The sequence below is a fragment of the Mustela nivalis genome, assembly GCF_964662115.1.
Source record: "Mustela nivalis genome assembly, chromosome: 15".
NCBI lineage: Eukaryota > Metazoa > Chordata > Mammalia > Carnivora > Mustelidae > Mustela > Mustela nivalis.
The window spans coordinates 85,022,556-85,041,104 of record NC_139034.1 but is presented as its reverse complement, the minus strand read 5'-3'; the positions used below and the strand labels follow the sequence as shown (position 1 = coordinate 85,041,104).

Genomic DNA, 18,549 nt, shown 5'->3' with positions numbered 1-18,549 from the left:
TGCAAGAAGGTCAGTGAGATTTATGCATGAAAAAACATAGAGGTTTGGAAATATTGCATCTCTCTATCGTAATTCAGCCTAAATATTCTAAATATAAAATAAGGATGTTCATCCAAATCTTATTGACGTAAGGAAGAAAGAACTTGATAACACATTAAGTATAGAGAATGTAAGATTAAGAACAGTTAAGGGGCACCTGGGTGGCTCGGTCGGTTAAGCTTCCAACTCTTAATTTTGGCTCAGGTCATGATCTCAGGGTCCTGGAATCGAGCCCTGCAACAGGCTTCCTGCACAGCAGGGAGTCATCTTCTCCCTCTCCCTCTGCCTCCTTCCCCGTGCTCATGCTCTGACTCTGTCTCTCAAACAAATAAATAAAATCTTTTTTTAAAAAAAAGGCTAAGAGCAGTTGAATAGTAATACTTTTTTTTTAAGTAAAAATATTTGGTACAGCGGGGGTGGGCGGTTGGGGGAACCAGGTGGTGGGTATTAGAGAGGGCAGGGATTGCATGGAGCACTGGGTGTAGTGCAAAAACAATGAATACTGTTATGCTGAAAATAAATAAATAAAAAATTAAAAAAAATTCAGTCCTGGAAAAATCAGAGTTTGTGAATAAAAACATAGATTTAGGAGGTGATGGTTGTCTCCCAGAGCAGAAGCTGTTGAGAGCCGTTGACTGTTGAGTAAGAGTCCCCGAGAGGAGGATGCTGTCCGGGGATGCGCGCACTGGACAATGAGGGGCAGGAGGAATAAGAGCATTGAGCAACAGCTGGGAAGGATCTTAGGGTTTATGGCCTGTTTATCTCCTGTCCATACATAAAACTTCTGCTTGGACCCTTCTAGAAGTAGGGCGTTCACTCTCTCACTGAGATGGCCCCGTTCCTATCTTAGCCTTGCCTTGAAGTCTGCCTTCATCAAACCTCCAGCCAAGGATTCTGGCCTGGATTCTAGAGTCATCCCTGTGGTGGTCCCTCTTCCTTCAGGTCTTTCTAGGTGTGAGCTGGGCAGTCACCCCCTCAGGTCCTGTGTTCCTGTTTCCTCCACCCGCTCCTCACGTGGTATCACCTTTGCTTTCTGCTTTCCTGATTCTCCTCCTAGGGGCACACTCTAATTAAGTTCCTTCCTGAAACGTGGTGCCCATATTTAAACAGGATGCTCCAAATACACTCCACACACCTAGGAACAGAGGGAGACAGATGTTTCCTTTGTTCCGAGTCCTGTGTTTCTGTTCCCGCAGCCGAGGTCTGCAGGGGAGTCTGGCAGCCAGGTGTCCTAGTTCACTCCTGTTCATGTTAAATATGCAGCCACCCCAAGAGCCCTGTGTGTTTGCAGCAAGTTCTCTTATTTATGTAGGTCTCCTTCATTTCTGGTTTCAGATTCAATTCTTTAAAACTTAAAAAAATGTGCAATTTATACCTGTTTTATTAAATTACATTCCTGATTCGCCAGCAAATGAATCTGCAGAGTAATCTGAGCAAGATTAAAAAGTCAGCACAGTGTCATTCACAGGCATGAGGGCCATTTTTGGGGAATGTGTTGTAAAAATATGTTTACCAATTTTTAGCAGTCTGTTACATAAAAATCCATGGAAAATGTGACTAGTTTTTTGAAGTTTATTTTCTCCAGTTTCTTTGAGGTCTCTTTTGCTTCCTTTCCTCTAAGAACATCCATAAAATTAAAGTTCTGTCCTTGAAAGGCACTGGTGGCTCCATCTCCCTTCCTTCACTGCTCTCCTCCAGTGACAGCGCAGGAGGCCGACTTCCGGCTGCACCTGTTACGAGCTATGTGGCTAGGGCAAATCTGACATTGTCTTTTAACCTTAGTCTCCTTATCTGTAAAATGGGCACACTAATACTAGCTTTCTTAGAACAATGCTGGGACGATTGCCCAAGATACCTTATATGAAGTGTTAGACCAGTTGCCACAAACAGAAAGGCCTCAGTAAATATTAGGTATTTTTATTGGACTACCACTGAATCTGAAAATTTCTTTTCTCATATATTTCGGCACTTACGTCAAAGGCATTTCAAGCATTTTCCAAATACGCATTCACATTTTTGCTTGTTCTAAAATCTGTTATATCCTAAGGAAAGTGTTTCCTGCTCAGCTTTGTTTCCCTAAGATCTGTCAGGGTTCCTGGTATACAGTGAGTCCTCAAAGAATGCTCATGAAATCCATGTAATAGATGTATTAATAAATGAAGACGTGAGGCACTCTAAGATCTTGTGTGTCGACTTGACTGCAACTTGGTGATGGCACTTATCAGGATGTGATGCTCCTTTGTGCCTGTGACCTGTTCTTTGCCCGTTAAAGACCGTGTTACTGCCATTGCTAGAAGCTTACCACGTGCCAGCACCGTTTATTGGCACTTTCTCTTTAATGGTTCCTACCACCCTCTGACATAGGTTTGATCATAAGCCTCCTCTTCCAGAAGAGGAGCGGGGGAACAGAGGCTCGCTCAGCTGGGGAGGGGTGGCGACAGATCCAGCACCCACACCCCGTCTGGCTCCAGAGCCCAGATAACTCACCACTGCCCTCTGTTGCCTTGCATCCTGCTGATTTGCACAAGCTCCAGGTTTTTACTGATACTAAGGATTTAAACAAAGAAAGACTTTGCCCCAGATTTAGGTCAGTTTGTACATTTGTTTGGTTCTCTCCCGACTGCCTTAGAAGCTACAGCTGATGGGCCAGCACTTCCTTCTTCCCGCTGCCGAGCCCAGCGAGTTGTGCATGTGAGAGAAACAAGGTCAACTGTCACGTTAGGACACTTTTACTGTGTCAGTGTTACTGAGACATCACCATTGAGCTGTTCCAGGCAAGGTGCATCACAGCCAACTTGCTCAGTCACTTTCTACTCCCCCGAGATAGACCCAGCCTCCCCAAACTGTGGTTCCTTTGCTTTTGAAATGGTGGACATGCTTTCTCATATTGTTTCAAAGAGAGAGTGAGATGACATGTGAGAGCATCCAAAATGTTGTCTAACTTAGAATAAAACTTGTTTTTCTCACCCAAATGACATGATAACCCAAAGGGAGGCACAGGAATTCGCATCAATAACGCAGTATGATGTAGTCTCTGGGACATAGTGTATGAGGCGGTACGTAGGGAGGAAAGATCACTCCTCAGTCCAGAAAGAATTGGGATTTCTTCCTGGTCCTTGAAAGAAATGTTTGGCTTCTTCAGAACCTGGCTAATTTAATAGCGATCTGTTCCCTTCAGCTGCGTGGGTGCAGAAACAGGGCTGTTTTCCCAACACTCTCATCCCCACTGCCCAGCACCAAAGCCTCACACACAGTAGAAATTCAATAAATACCTGCTGGATGGATTAGTAAATGATAGGGAAGTCACAACCAAAGGGATACATTGTGTGTTAGGTCATAGGTATTTTTAACTCCATTCTACTGCTGGAAAGTCTAGACTCAGAGAGGTTGTAATTGGTGTAAGTAGTTCATCTAGTCAGGAATAGCGAGCTGAACATAGAATTTCTGTAAAATCTGTGACTATTTTTTTTAAGGGTTTTATCTTCCTAATTTGGAAAGAAATGCCAGAACAAAATAAATGTTCCAACTGTTTTGGAATCCAGTGGTGTGATGTCTTATGGTCTTGATTTTCCTACGTGAATTAAAAGTCCATTGAATCTGTTGCGAGCTCTCTAGTGAGGAGCCACTGCGAGGATCTGCAAACCATTTGTGCAATGCTCTGCAACACATGCACGCACATAAAGAACACTACGCACCTTTAGACGGACCCAGAATTCCTGCTTCTGCAACCAGCCTTCTTCAGTACATTGGAAATGTCAAGAGAAGCGATAGAATTAAGTGGCTGCTCTTCTCGCCACTTCTAGATATTCTAGCTTGGTATCAGTAGCATAGTAGACACTCAATTAATAGTTGATGAGTAGAAGCATAACAGGCTGACTTAATTAAGTAATTAATTTAATAATGAACTCCTAAAAATACTTGAAAATGATCATTTAAGGGGAAAAACTATTTTTAGCAGGATTGAACACATAAGGGGACCTTTACAACGTGGTTGATCCTAAACTCACACAAAATTGTGATATTAATTCTTATTTTTAAATGATGAAGAAGTCAAAACTCTAACACAAACATGCAAATATATTTTTATTAAATAAGGGATAAAAGTTTTGTAGGATAATTTTTTGTTTTGTTTCGTTTTAGAAAATTTATGCAGAAATAGAGATACATGATTAGAAAAAGAAGAAAATAACAATCCCTTGAGATTATTTGATAAGATTCTTATTTTGTTCACCCCATGGCAGAGTAATCACAAGATTATTCTATTAATAACATAACTATAAACATAAAATAGCTTTAAACAAAAATGGCAGTCTGTATTCATCCTTATTAGTATTTATCTATTCATTTTAAGAGAGGGGGTGGAGAGGGGTGAGGGAGAGAGAGAGAGAGACTCTGAAACAGACTCCCTGCTGAGTGTGGAGCCTAACTCAGGGCTCGATCTTATGACCCTGGGATCACAACTGGAGCCGAAACCAAGAGTCGGACACTCAACCCACTGAGCCACCCAGTGGCCCCCCAACATTATTTTTTACGTAGCTTATTCCATGAGTATGATCTATAATCCTGAACTGTGGGCTGTCACGTATTGTAAGCTAGGTTTCCATATTCTAACACTGTCTTTGATTTCGCCTCATATTTCTATTAAGAAGATTGAAAATAATCCGTCATGGTGGAATATGACCAAGCTTGAATATGTCAAAGATCTGAATAAAATATGTATCACAAATCAATAACTTCTGTAGACACATAGTCAGTATGCTGTTTATCTTGATTAAGAACCAGTGCTTTCACTTTATTAGTAAAGTAAAGTAAAATTAGTAAAGTAAAGTAAGAGCGGGAAATTATTCATCCTAAATTACTTGTGCTTAGTAAAGTACATTCTCGGTATTCATTTAATGTTCATTAAATGAAGCAAATATAAGATGTAAGAAACCTCTTTTTAATGTAAGAAATAATAAAGGTATAGCCTGCAATGTTCCATTCCATAAAATCTGAACATTAATTTTTAACTGGAAACAATCATAAATGGCAGAGAGTTTGCATATAATTTTCAAATACTGCATTTTTATTTTTTTTAAGATTTTATTTTAAATCTTGACAGAGAGAGAGAGAGAGATTACAAGGAGGCAGAGAGGCAGGCAGAGAGAGAGAGGGAAGCAGGCTCCCCACTGAGCAGAGAGCCTGATGCAGGACTAGATCCCAAGACCCTGAGATCATGACCCAAGCTGAAGGCAGAGGCTTAACCCACTGAGCCACCCAGGCCCCCAAATACTGCATTTTTAAGAAGTGTGTTTCATAGAACGCTGCTTTCAGGGGTTGTTAACTGGAGGTTCTCTTACATAGGACCCAAGCTTTTCAGAGCTCTTATTTTAATGTGTTAGTATTCAACACTCTGACCCAAGAAGAGATCTAATTACTGTTTCCTACCATCATTTCAGTGCAGAGTTTCTTTTTTTATTCAATATATTTTAGGAAAGGTCACCGTGAATGATACTGTGGATTTCAGGTTAGTTAACTTATCCTTTGCTGTTATATTTACTTCTTTGTTAATAAGAAGTTGTTTTTTTTTCACATATTTCATATAATTCCACAAATGCCTCACAGAACTTATATTTCAGGTTGATTATGTATATACATGTATATATTTTATGTCTCTATATTTAGGGAGATAGATAATAGGTAGATATGATGGTTTCAAATCTATTTGCTAGTCATTAAGTGTTATATATTGATTGCTATCATAAATTATATACCTAACATCTATTTATATGTTCAATTGCAAAACATTTTAAAAATCAAAATTCAAATGCGTATCATATACTAATAAAAACTTTATAATAAATATAATCTCAAACCAGTCTAGAAATTTGGGATTTGGAAACATCCAAAAAAAGTAAAGTTAACATTTGTATTGGTTTTATAATTTGCTTAGATTTTTTTTAGCTTTAATCACTAACAGTACAAATTTAAACTGTAAGATAAAATATTATGTTTGTTATAAGTACATTTTCTTTCTTTTAATGATTTATTTATTTATTGGAAAGACAGAGAGAGAAAATGAGCAGGGACAGAGGCAGAGGGGGCCGCTCAGGCAGACTCTCCACTGAGCTCAGAGCCCGAGGCAGAGATCCATCTCATGACCCTGAGATCAGCACCTGGGATGAAACCAAGAGTTAGACTTTCAACAGACTGCACCTATAAGGTGCCCCTATAAGTACATTTTCAACTAAAATTACTTTATGCCCCTTTTGGGGGGAAGAACGTAGGTGAAGAGAGTTTATGTACTGTGTTAAGTGCAGGTTCCCTTCTACCTCAGGAGCAAGAAGATAAATGACTGCAAGGACCTTGAAAGGTCAAGGAAAATTTAGGCCAAAACCAAGAACCCAACAAAAGAATTGCCAGAAGCAAAGAAGACACAATGAAAAGGAAATTCTTTAAAAAGGGAAGGGAAAAATACTAAAAGGGTGGCAACAACCCCAGGAAAATATGCTTTAACCAAATGGGGAAGGGGTTTGAGAGAAGGGGGTGGGATTATGGACATTGGGGAGGGTATGTGCTTTGGTGAGTGCTGTGAAGTGTGTAAACCTGGTGATTCACAGACCTGTACCCCTGGGGATAAAAATATATGTTTATAAAAAATAAAAAATTAAAAAAAAAAAGGGAAGGGAAAAAAATAACAGTTTAGGTCATTGAAGATTTAATTGACTCCTCAAAGTCAGAGAACAGAGCAGTCTGAAGACCTCTCACAGGAGTCCTACTGAGACAGTAGTCCTAGTGAGGCTACTACCATACCTTCCTAATATGCTCAGACAGGCTACTGGTAAACCCTGGTATTTTTGAGAAAAATAATTGGATAATTGCTGGAAAACAATTAGGCACACTCACTGGGTAAGAGATTCTGTGAGACCATGGTAAGTCTTACCTGTAATACCATGGTAACTCTATTTCAGAAATTAAAGCCCAGTTATAAATAATTACGAAAAAATATCTTTCTTTAAGTGTAGAGCTTTTCTTCATTAGTGAACTAGAATTACGATTCTTTAGATCTGTGGATAATTTACTGTGCATGAATAATGTTAAACGACTCTCCGACCTTTAAAGCTTTAGGTCTACAAGAGCCGTAGCACATATATGGTCGACCTTGGCCCTCACGGATACTTACAATGTAAGACTTGGATGGGTCATGAGATTTCAGACCGTGGCCCTGAATTTCAGGTAGCTCCCAACAACAGAAATAATCAAGAGATTGTCTTGGATAACTCTGACATCTGTTGGAAATTATCATAATTATAAGATAAACTAAAGTAGACTTTGAATTTTAGATATTTGGAGGATCTACACTGATTTTTTTCTTTTGATGAAATTTTTGAAGTAGTGACCACAGCCCACAGACCACAGATCCTTTAGGCTCAGGATCAAGACATGGTTGTATCCACACACAGCCCTGATCTAAGGGGGACTGACCAGTTTAATTAAGGTTAATTGAACAGTTCTTTAAACAAGCACTCTACTTCTGAACTCTGGAGAATTTCTGCATCTGCCCATAAGTTAGTCTTGTTTCAATTTTATTGGTGTGTGAATTTTAAGAATTGATCCTCTTATGTCCAAAAAAGATTAGATTTCATTTTCTTCTACTTGTTCACTAGGTGTTAAAGATAGAAGAGACCCTATTCCAAGGATAGTTCAAATTGTCCAACTCTGTTTTTAATAAATGTTTTCCGGAGATCTGTCTTAGTAGAAAGAAATAAGTCTCAGTGATTCAGTTTGTATCCCGAGTGTTTTTGAAATTACCGTATAGTATTACTTACTGTGCTCCTTCATGTTAGGGTATTTTCGTAGGATAGCCCTACTCCTGCAAAAGAGTTCCAGTCATAGAGAGGTATGTTCATTTTCACTTTGCAGAAGAAAAGCCGAGAATCAGCATAGTTGAATGACTTGCCACCAAGTGTACAGTATTTAGCATGTCAGGGTCAAAATTTAGAAATTAACCATAATTCATGTATTGAGGACTCGCGCTAGGCCAGACACTGTTCAAGGCACTGCAGATGTAATGTCCAATTTTACTGGAACGAATCCTAGAAGGCAGTTTCGTGGACTTCATTTCCAGTTATGGCAACGGAGGTCCAAGCCGTGCACTGACTTGTGCAAGGACACAAGACTCAAGTGATTTTCTCAGATTCGCGTTGGAGTCAGTCCTACTCCCGGCTGCCCCTGCTCTCCGTAGGTCCCTAGGAGTATACCCTGGAATGACCGCCTAGTGACAACTCCTCAGGGTCCTTGCTTTCTCAATCTCTCTTTCTTTATAAAGATTTCCCATTTTTTAAATGGATCTCTTCTTACATAGAAAACATGGAAAGAGAAAAATCACTCTGTAAAATCACTCTGTAAAAATCACTCTGTAAAGATTTAGCAGTGTCTTAAGGTATGTTCTAGAGCAGGGTAAGGTAACAAATGGAGAAAATGTCTATTATAAAAGGCATTATGAGGAGACACGTATAAATACACCCCCCCCCACAGCTGGTCCTCAAACAACTGGGGGGTTAGGGATGCCAACCCCCAAAGTAGTTGAAAATCTGCATGTAAATGTGCTTCCCTGTAAACTTCACTACTAACAGCCTGCTGTTGACAGGGAGCCTTACCAATAACATGAACATTGATTAACACGTATTTTGTATGTTATAGGCACTATAAACTCTTTCTTAAGATAAACTAAGATAGGGGAAAGAGTGTTATTGAGAAAAATCATAAGGAAGGGAAAATACATTTACAGTGCTGTACTGTCAGAAAATCCACATGTAGATGTGGACCCCATGGTGTTCAGGGGTCCACTGTATACACACACATATACAACGGCATCCATATAATTCTTACACTATTACATGAAAGCATGTGATCGTTCATATACTGTCCCTAAATTTAAGGTACAAATGTGACTCTAGGCTTCTTCTCAGAAGGAGTGTCCTTGTTCCCTAAATTGAAATCTAGATATGTGACCATAGAATATTCCGGTGAGGACTACAAAACTTCTAAACCATTGTAGAGCATTTCAGGACGCTAGAATGGCATTTAATAACCAGGTATTGCGACAGAACACTAATGCAGGGCTTGAGTCTGCCTCTGCAGCCCATCCACACTTGGACATAGAGCAGGGACAGGGAATCCCTGCTCTTGACTTCATTCGTCTCACGTAGGAGGCACGTAGCAGGAAGCCCCATACCTTTTATGCACCCAGTCACAAAGCACAGAGTGACTTTAACTTATGAAAAGCTGCCTTAGAAAGCTATATGGTTTGCATTTCCATGTGGTTGATTTTTTCTGTTTTTATGCACATGTGCCATTTATTTTGTTTTTATGTGAGAGAAGCACACCAGGGGGTATTTCCGCGTCATTTTCTGTACCTGTGTCTCTCTTTATGGTTGCTCCTGTCCTATTGCATTTTCCCTCTGACTCTCTTATATGTTTTTGCCCCCACCACCCCAATTTATAATTCTTTCTGTTGTCTGTTGCCTGCTTCCTTTGGCCATAATATAAAACAAAACTGTAAAAGATAACTCTGAGATGCTTTTGAGCCCTTCCTGTGATTATGACAGCAAAAATTAATTTGCTGTTATTTCTGTAGCTTTTTGTTGATGCTTTTTATGGATCAGATGCTCATTAAAACAAAGAATGGGACAGAAGTGCACATTGTGTGCCTTTCCGTGACTGTTTTGAACTGAATCCACGAAATCAATATATGACCATCGGCAGTTTAGAAGTTGGATTCCATCAGTTTATTTTAATGGGGTTTGCCTTGTGTTTTAAATTGGATCAGTGTTCTTCTTTATTGCTCTAACACAAAGTGTCAGTATGTTTGTAATAGGAGATTTTTCTTAAGTTTTACACGTACAGATGTAAATCTTCTCATAGGCTGATCACAACTCTGAAAATAGTCTGTGTGACCCGTAATCCATCTGCTTAAGTCTTACACATACCATTAACCCAGCCAATGTTTGAGACAATGAATTGATTACAGATTTCAGTATGTACTTCTCCTGTCACTGTTAATGCTAACAGATCTGCATTTTGATCTGTTTTGTAGTGCAGTTTCAGTGGAAAGAAAATTAATTTTTAGTGGCCTAACCCTACATTTTCTTTACATCTGATTTTCACTTATTTTAAAAAAGATAATGTTTGGAGGAGTACATTGTGATGAACAACTTAGTCTTCTGCAAAGCAGCACTTCTGACCCATCTGCTAAGCTATTGTTTTGCGTTGGTTTGGTGTTGACCAGGAAAGGTGTCTGTTTTGTTGACTTGATTGGTAGGGATGATACGGATTCATCTGAGTGACACTGACCAAGGCTCTCTAGTGGTCGTTGCCCATAGTCTCCTCCTGGTGGAAAGGGTGCAAAAAAAAGCTCATGGTAGCTACACTTTTATGTACAATTACATCCACTGCACTTTGTAACCGAAGATGAAGGATCATCAGGACACGCGACTACTGGTGGCCTCTGATGGAGCTGTTATGGATGGTGGTTCTCTTCTTTATGTTTTTTATTTTTGCAGTGAACAAAGAAAAAAACCAGCTAATATATAGCTATTTTTAAAAAGAGGCTAATGTGACCTAGATAAAGAGGAATTTAAAACAGCTAGTTGATTAGACCCTAAAGGATGTGATTTGTCATAGACATAATATGTTCCTCAAATATTTATAAAGGCTTAATAATAGGTGTGCTCTAAATATTTCATTCCCTTGAAGCCCCCCAAATCTAGGTAATAGTCATTAGTTTAAATATTTATTAATTTAGTAGGCATAAGTAAACTAAGACAGTATTTCACCATTATTCAGTGAGACCAGGTTTTATAAGTGAGGCAAGCAAAGCATCTATTTTCATTTATTATGAATATGAATAGTCAGGAATTCTATTTACCGAATGGTCTCATGAGAGACCATTCAATTTCACTTTTAAATCTGTCCTCATTTTTAAGCCTATTTTCATTTTAAAATCTGTCCTTAAGTAGTGTAACCATTTGTATGTGTACATATAGGCAGAAGCATACACGTTTATATACATACACACACGTAACTGGAACTAATAGGTAAATACTATGTAAATAGGCTTGCAAGCTTCTGTGCTAAGTTCTAGGAACGGATCAAGATAAGACGGCGCTTCTGTACACCATGAACCCATAGCAAGCTGTCCTCTTCCAACCACGTCAACCAGATCCTCACCTTGCAATTTTGTTGTTAGAGAAATAAATATTTTAGGGAGAAATTTAGAAACCCTGTTGAACTGTATTTATTCAGCACACATTCTGATGGTACCCAGCATTTTGTAAATGGGCATTTATGGCTTGTGGAATATTTATGGTGCAGCAAAAATCCATAAATTGCGATTAACCCAACAAAGCTGGAAAATGCAGTAAGTGGTGATTTCACTATCCCGCTGAGTGCCTTGCACGTGTGGTGGTGGGGTGCCTGTGGGAGTCTAGTCCTAACTACATATTTTCTTTCCATGAGGTGGTAAGTCTCATTTGGTAAAGTGACATATATATATGGTAGATGTCTCTTTCAGTGGGCGAGGGACAGCTCTTGCTTTAGAGAGCACTTACTAAGGACAGTAATTTGCACTCACTCGAAAAGCAGGGGCTAGATGTCTTCCATGTACAAGCTGCTCCCAGGTTGTGAGATAAATCATTTATAATCTGTACTGGTTCTTTCAGTTTAATGGCTGGAAAATTACTAATCAAACATAGCCCTTGAAAGGGCTTGACTTGATATCATATAGTGGACCTTAGCACAGACAATGTTTTGCTGGAAAAATTGTAAACTCCACTAAAATATGTGCCAAGTCTGTTCCTGGGTGTTTTGCACTATTTCCACTGATTTTACTGATCTTGGTCATCTGATGAGTATTTTTGGAAGGGAAGAGACTTCTCAGTATGAGCTGTTAAGCTTTACATGTTTGACAACACAGAATGGCCATTTTGACATAATCACAGTAATTTCTGGGTGGTAGTTTTAAGAAGTCAGACGTACTTGGTTTTTCCTTTCTTGATTTTTCTTCTATTACTGTCACTTAGATAAGACAGTCCCTTCATTAGAGTACTTTATCACATACTGATGTCAAAGTCTCTCTCTCTTTTGCTCTCTATATGCATAGATATAATATGGTTATGGATATGTAGTTATAGATACAGAGACACAGTTATAGATGTTTATAGATATTGTGTGTCTCTGTGTGTGTGTGTGTGTACCTGTACATATACAATAAAGCTTGACCTAGTGGTGTTGTAATATCTAGCTGTTTCCTCTCCTAATATGCTCATAATATTCCCACTGTGACTGAAAGAAGGGGAACAGGAAACAAAGAGGTCACCACAGTGGGGACAATTCCTTGATGTTATGGTACCTCACTGTATGCTGCCTGGCAAGCTTTCCTGGAGGTCATGGATCAGAAGGGGGTCAAAGGCCAAACCAAGAAGATCGGATTGCTGAGACTGTCACATCAATGGAAACATGCAGTGCAGAGTAGGAGGAAGAAAGTGGTTGGTAACACACTTAGGAAGGGGTTCCAGAGGGGGGGACAAGTAATCAAGTAAGGTGGACCTCTTGGCCTTTGGTGGAAAACTTGTCCAGGTGGCTAGATACCTGCTAGTCCAGTGTTTATATACTTCTGTGTAATACCATTTATTAATGCAGTGAGGCAAAGTGGTAGGGATTGTACTAGTAGAATGTGTGTATTATATTTCTGTGTATAACTACAAGTACACAAGTTAATGACAGAAATCATTCTGTATCTCCCCGTTTTCTGGTAATAGCTATTTGCTGCTTTTCTTATTCATGTTGTGTGTTTCAGACATGCAGAAATAGGCCTCTGAATCTTCAGAAATAGTTTTGAAGGAAACTTAAAATGGAAACAATCTCATCTACTGTTTTTCTCTGCAGTGAACCAGGAAGGCCGGCCATTTTTTTTTTTTTTTTTTTTTTTAAATTTCAGTATGGAAAACTTTAGTATAGGATCCCAGATGTTCTGAAAGTACATAATTTGACAACTAGTGATTTAGTCTGAAGAAAATAATAATAGGACAACTAAATAACTATTTTAAGGCTGTAAGTGGACATTATATGGAGGATGGCATCTAGTGATACTTAATTCACTGGAGTCGCTATTTTTACCCCTCGAGGTCTGACTGGTGACTAATTCTTGAGGGGAGGAGGAAGAGGCTTAAGGGCACTTTAACTGGACATTTCTTATTTGTGTAGATATTGATTTTCTCATTTTTATCATTTCCCTTGTATTATGTTTAGGAGATTTATAAAATATATAAAAAGCTTTCAAATGATTTGTTGGATGTCAGATAATTGATTCTTTTTTGTTTGTTTAGGTTAAAATTTGACACCTATTAATTTAAAAAAATTATAAAACAGATATGCTTCCTCTTATTCTTTTCAACATCCTTTGAGGCTGATGTCTGGAGGTTGGAAATTCTATAATTATTTTGCTTGTCTCAGTTCTCTCTCTCCAAACCTCATAATCAATCAGTTCTCTTCACCACACAGATAAAATCCAATTCCCTAAGGAACTATATGACTTTCTATTTTATTATTTTATTTTTAACTGTGGTTAAAAAAAGCCCCACATAACCTAAAATTTGCCTTCCTAGCCATTTTAATTGTACAGTTCTGTATTGACAAGGATATTCACATTGTTGTGTAAATTGTCTCTAAAACTTCTTCAAAAGTCGATTGGGGTGGGACAAACCATAAGAGACTCTTAACCTCATGAAACAAACTGAGGGTTGCTGGGGGGTGGAGGGAGTAGGGAGGGGGGGCTGGGTTATGAACATTGGGGAGGGTATGTGCTATGGTGAGTGCTGTGAAGTGTGTAAGCCTGACAATTCATAGACCTGTAACCCTGTGACTAATAATACATTATATGTTAATAAAAATAACTTAAAAAAAAAAAAACCCACCACCACCACCAACAACAACAACAACAAAAACAAAACCTGCCTCTCCAAAGCAGGTAGACAACTGTCCATTCACTCTTTCCCCAGCCCCCGATAGCCACCGCTTTGTGAGACTTTCTTCATCCGACTTCTGTTTCTGCTTTCTGGATTTTCTTCTCTAAGTCATCTCAAAACCTGCTGTTCAGGCACACAAACTTTCATTTCCCATTCAGGCTCTAATTTTAAGACCTTCATCCACATTGTTTTTCCACCTCCTGTACGGTTAACTTCTGACTCAACTTTCAGATAGACTTACAAGACTGTCCTAGAGTGGGAGATATACACCTACTATGTGCTCCTGTATGCACCCTTCATTTCCACCTCTTGCAACAATTAGCTTAAAACATCTTTTTTTTTTTTTTTTTTTTTTTTGATAAAACGTGAGTCCTTCAAAGGTAAAACCGATAGCTACATAAAGAAGAACATCTGGTCCAGCCCATCATTTTATTCTTGGCACCGTAACATGCACTAAATAAATAATTGTTGACTGGATAAATGGGTCAGTGCTCAAAATGCCTAATTTGAATATTTTCTGTCACCTGTTGGCTATGTGCCTTTGGGTACATAAAGATAACGATGATGATGATTCTAATATTAATTACAACACTAATGACAGTAGCAGCAAACGGCCATTGCTGTCACTTACACAGCACTTTCTATGTACGAGGCACTTTTAAAACTTTTACATGTATTAACTCATTTACTCTTCATAATAACCCTGTTCATGAGGTACTGTGATTATGTCCATTGTCAGATGAGTAGAGAGGACAGGAATGCAGAGTGATTTATTCAAGGTCACTTAGCTCAAAAGAACAGAACAGTTCCTGGAATCAGACACTTTGAATCTGAACTCATGTTCAGAAATATCACTGCTTTATGTGTTGGACCTTCATTTCTTTATTTACAATAAGGGTTATTGTAACTATTTTAAATATGGGTGATGGCCATAATATTGCAATCCCCATGTCACAAAGGATCCCCAGTGACTTACTGAGGATGAGTCGTTAGGGTACAAAGAAGCACTAGAGATTGTTGTTATGTCAAAATGTAATTCATCCTCAAACTGGGACATTTTTGAGAATGGAAGAGGACCCTTAATGATTAAGTTAGGAGAATAGACATAACCTGGGTCTGCCTGGGGTCTGGGAGGAGGTATGGGACCCCTTTTTCTGCTCCCCAGATTCTCCCTTCCCTTGCTCACCTTTCCCTTGCACAACAGGCATCACCCTAACTTTAAATATTCTTCTTCCTTGATTCCGAGAACGAGTTCTTCTTAGGGTGTCTGTCGTTCCACTTGCTGTGCATACAACATTGCTCATTGTGAAAATCAAATGTTATCTATTTGAAAAGAATGAGAAATTTACCTTGATGCAATGACTGCACATACGTGTGTGTGTGTGTTTGAGATCAAGGCTGAGAGGCCAGCCTACTTGGCTTGGTTTGCTACTGCGGTGGAGCTTCCTTTTGCTCTATTTAACCTCCTTTCATCAACTATATTGAGTCAGGTGCTAGTTTCCTTTTTTTGCTGTAACAAAGGGCCTTATATCAGATGTCTCAAAAGAACAGACACTTATTGTCTTACAATTCTGAATGCCAGAAGTCCAAAATCAAGCTGTTCACAGGGTTTGGTGTTTTCACAGGCTTTCGAGGGAGAATCCGCTCAGTCTCTGTCTCCAACTTCCGGTCAGCCCCACTCTTATCTTGCCTTGCAGATAAAGACACGTCACTTCTGTCCTCTGTCTTCACATGTCATCCCCTGTGTGTCTGTCCTTCCGGTGGGCCTCTATAGCCATACTGAGTTAGGGACCCACCCTACTCCAGTATGACCTCCTCTCCACATGATGTTTACAGTGACCTTACTCCCAAATCAGGTCACAATCTGAAGGTCTAGGGGTTAGAAATTCAACTTTTTTTTGGCAGGAGGAAATTCCACTCATAACAATTAGTAAGAACAACCTAACCAAATTGTATATGGAATAATTTGCTAGTGTTGCAGTCTGTATCAGTCTCTCTTTTGTGATAATTTGTGTCTTTGGAAAGCAAGAAAATATAAGAACTAGCTGTGTCTGCTGAAGATATGACCATACAGTGACCCTCCCTGTTCATTTCCTGGAAGATGGTCACAGGATGCAATTTTGTAGACAGGAATTATAAACAGAGTTACTACAAAATTAGCATTTTGCTTAAACTATTTTCTTCACCTGCTGTGTTTAAAAGATATGAAAATTATTTTCCTTTTAAAATTAACAAGTTATATTAGTGTTCTTATTAATCAATATTTATTTATATGTCTTAGTCATGAATAGTTGCTGATTGGAATGGGAAATAGTTTGGTATTTTAACAGAATTACAGATTATTATAAGATAGATAGTTCACTCTCCAGAATGTTGAGAATGACAAAGAAGTTATCACTCTCACCCCCTCTGGCTTTACATAAGCTACAGAGTGGTATCTGGATAGCTTCCACATTCCCTGCAGGACACAGCTGGGGGAAAGAGGCAATAAGGCCAAGCAAAAGGCACTCTGGGAAGAGTGACAGATCCTCTGGGAAGAGATCGGCAATCCCGAGCAATGAAGTCTCAAAGAGAGGGGCAAAATTTAATGCCATCGAAGGTATAACTCCTTGAGGCCCCAAACGGAGAGGGTCATGGAGGTGCTGAGCAGGAAGGACAGAGCAAGCACAGGGAGAGCGCTGGCTGATGGCTTCTGTGAATGTGGAAAGGCTGGGGCTAGTGCCTGGTGCGGCACGCAGTCCCCAGGACTAGTTCAAATATCTGTCTGGACTCGGGAGAACCAGGTTCATGTGAAGACACCAGAAGCTCAAGTTGCCCTGTTTCCTCTCCCCACTTCTACCAGGATAAAGGAGCATCCTTACAAGACTGTGGCAGCTAAGTGTCCTGACCTTACAGCTTGCTACTTATTCTGAACCCACTGACTCTTTGGCATAAGACACAAGCGTCTGTCATGGCTCTGCTCGGAGACCTCCATGGTTCCGCACCAGGCAACTGACATGGTTCCTCTCCATCATCTTCATCCTCTCTCAGACTAGAGAGTGTGTATGTACACTTTACTATGTATTGGCCTACGTTTTTCAAAATGATTTAAAGAGATACTTGGGGAGTAATGCTAGGTACAACGGTTTGTACCCGCAAGAACTCCTTACTATCTCTCAGACAATATTCAGGGTTTCTCAGAGTTCTGGCCTGCATCTTTACAGACCTCCTACTCTCCCTACTGTCAAATAGACTCTCGGTAGTATCTACTGGGGTAGTGAAATCAGAGTGTGAGGCTGCCATAGCGTTGTTCTTCGTCTCCTCCAGATTGCTGTTTCTCCTGAATGAAGGCTCATGTGATGGTGATGTCCATTCTCTCCACCAGCCGCTGACCCTTTTGTCACTGCGACAACCTCCATGGAACGTCTTCTTTCCCTGTTGCTGACACAGACACACTCATACATTATCATGCAGACTTGCGGCATTTCTGTCTTCCTGCGTTTATCTGGAAGGGCTGCACCTCGGCTCATGGGGCCTCATCATGACCCTGCTCCGGGTTCAAAGGCACGGACGGACTGCATCTGGCGTCTCCTCCAAGCTTGCATCAAGGGAGAAGATTGGTAAACCCGCAGAATTCAGGTCAAGAGACCAAGAGAAAAGACTTGAGAAGCCTATTTACCTAAATCATGGAGATTTCCTGAAAGCGGCTGCTCACGCAAGTTACGCAGTGTGTAGGGCAAGGCTTTTGTGTGCATGTGTCTTCAGTGCAGAGTCACGTTTGCACCTGACGTTTTCCTCTACAGAGTAACTTCGAATGAACATTTATCATGAGGGACAGCTGGAAGTGAGGACACACATGACCGTTTGTAGCACATTTTGAATGTGCCCCTGGCTTCTGTCCTTGTGGACTGTGCACAAAGGGAAAGCGCAGATCTCTCTGAGGCTAATTGTTGCTTTCACAGCTCACTCACCCCCTTCCCTTGCGCTCTGTAGGATTGTCTCTGACATATGACGTTTTTGTGAAAATTGATATCCATGGTTTATGGCCCACAAGGAGTAATTTAAATGATGACAGATCCCTGGAGGTGTGCTTTTAGTTAAGCAGCCATGTTTTAAGATGACAGTTGTGAAGGTACAAAAACTCTGGCCTTCCCGGTCTCCCACTTCCCTTACATTAAAATGTGGTGTCCCATCATGATTTATCTACTTCCGCTTTATATGCATTCTTGTATTTATGCTTTCTATGCATTGACATTAAACAAGTTTAATATTTGGTTGTGATCGACTCGAGTGCAAGTCTACACTCTGCACCTTTGCTCCTCAAAGTGCAGTCCCTGGGCCAGCCATGTTGCATCACGGGAGAAGATTGGTAAACCCGCAGAATTCAGGTCAAGAGACCAAGAGAAAGGACTTGAGAAGCCTATTTACCTCAATCATGGAGTTTTCCTGAAAGGGGCTGCTCACGCAAGTTATGCAGTCCTGGAACCTCCAAGACGATCTAGCTAAAAGCAGCCCCAGGAGTTCT

General features: G+C 39.9%; 1 protein-coding gene and 1 pseudogene across 4 annotated transcripts in view; both read left to right on the top strand.

Annotated features, from left to right (window-relative positions):
* Positions 1-18,549, top strand: part of NALF1 (NALCN channel auxiliary factor 1) — a 654,803-nt gene that overhangs the window by 119,664 nt on the left and 516,590 nt on the right. The window lies entirely within an intron of this gene.
* The window catches only part of LOC309848915 (PIH1 domain-containing protein 2 pseudogene), a 33,953-nt pseudogene that overhangs the window by 14,483 nt on the left and 921 nt on the right, over positions 1-18,549 (top strand). The gene's annotated exons all lie outside the window — the stretch shown is intronic.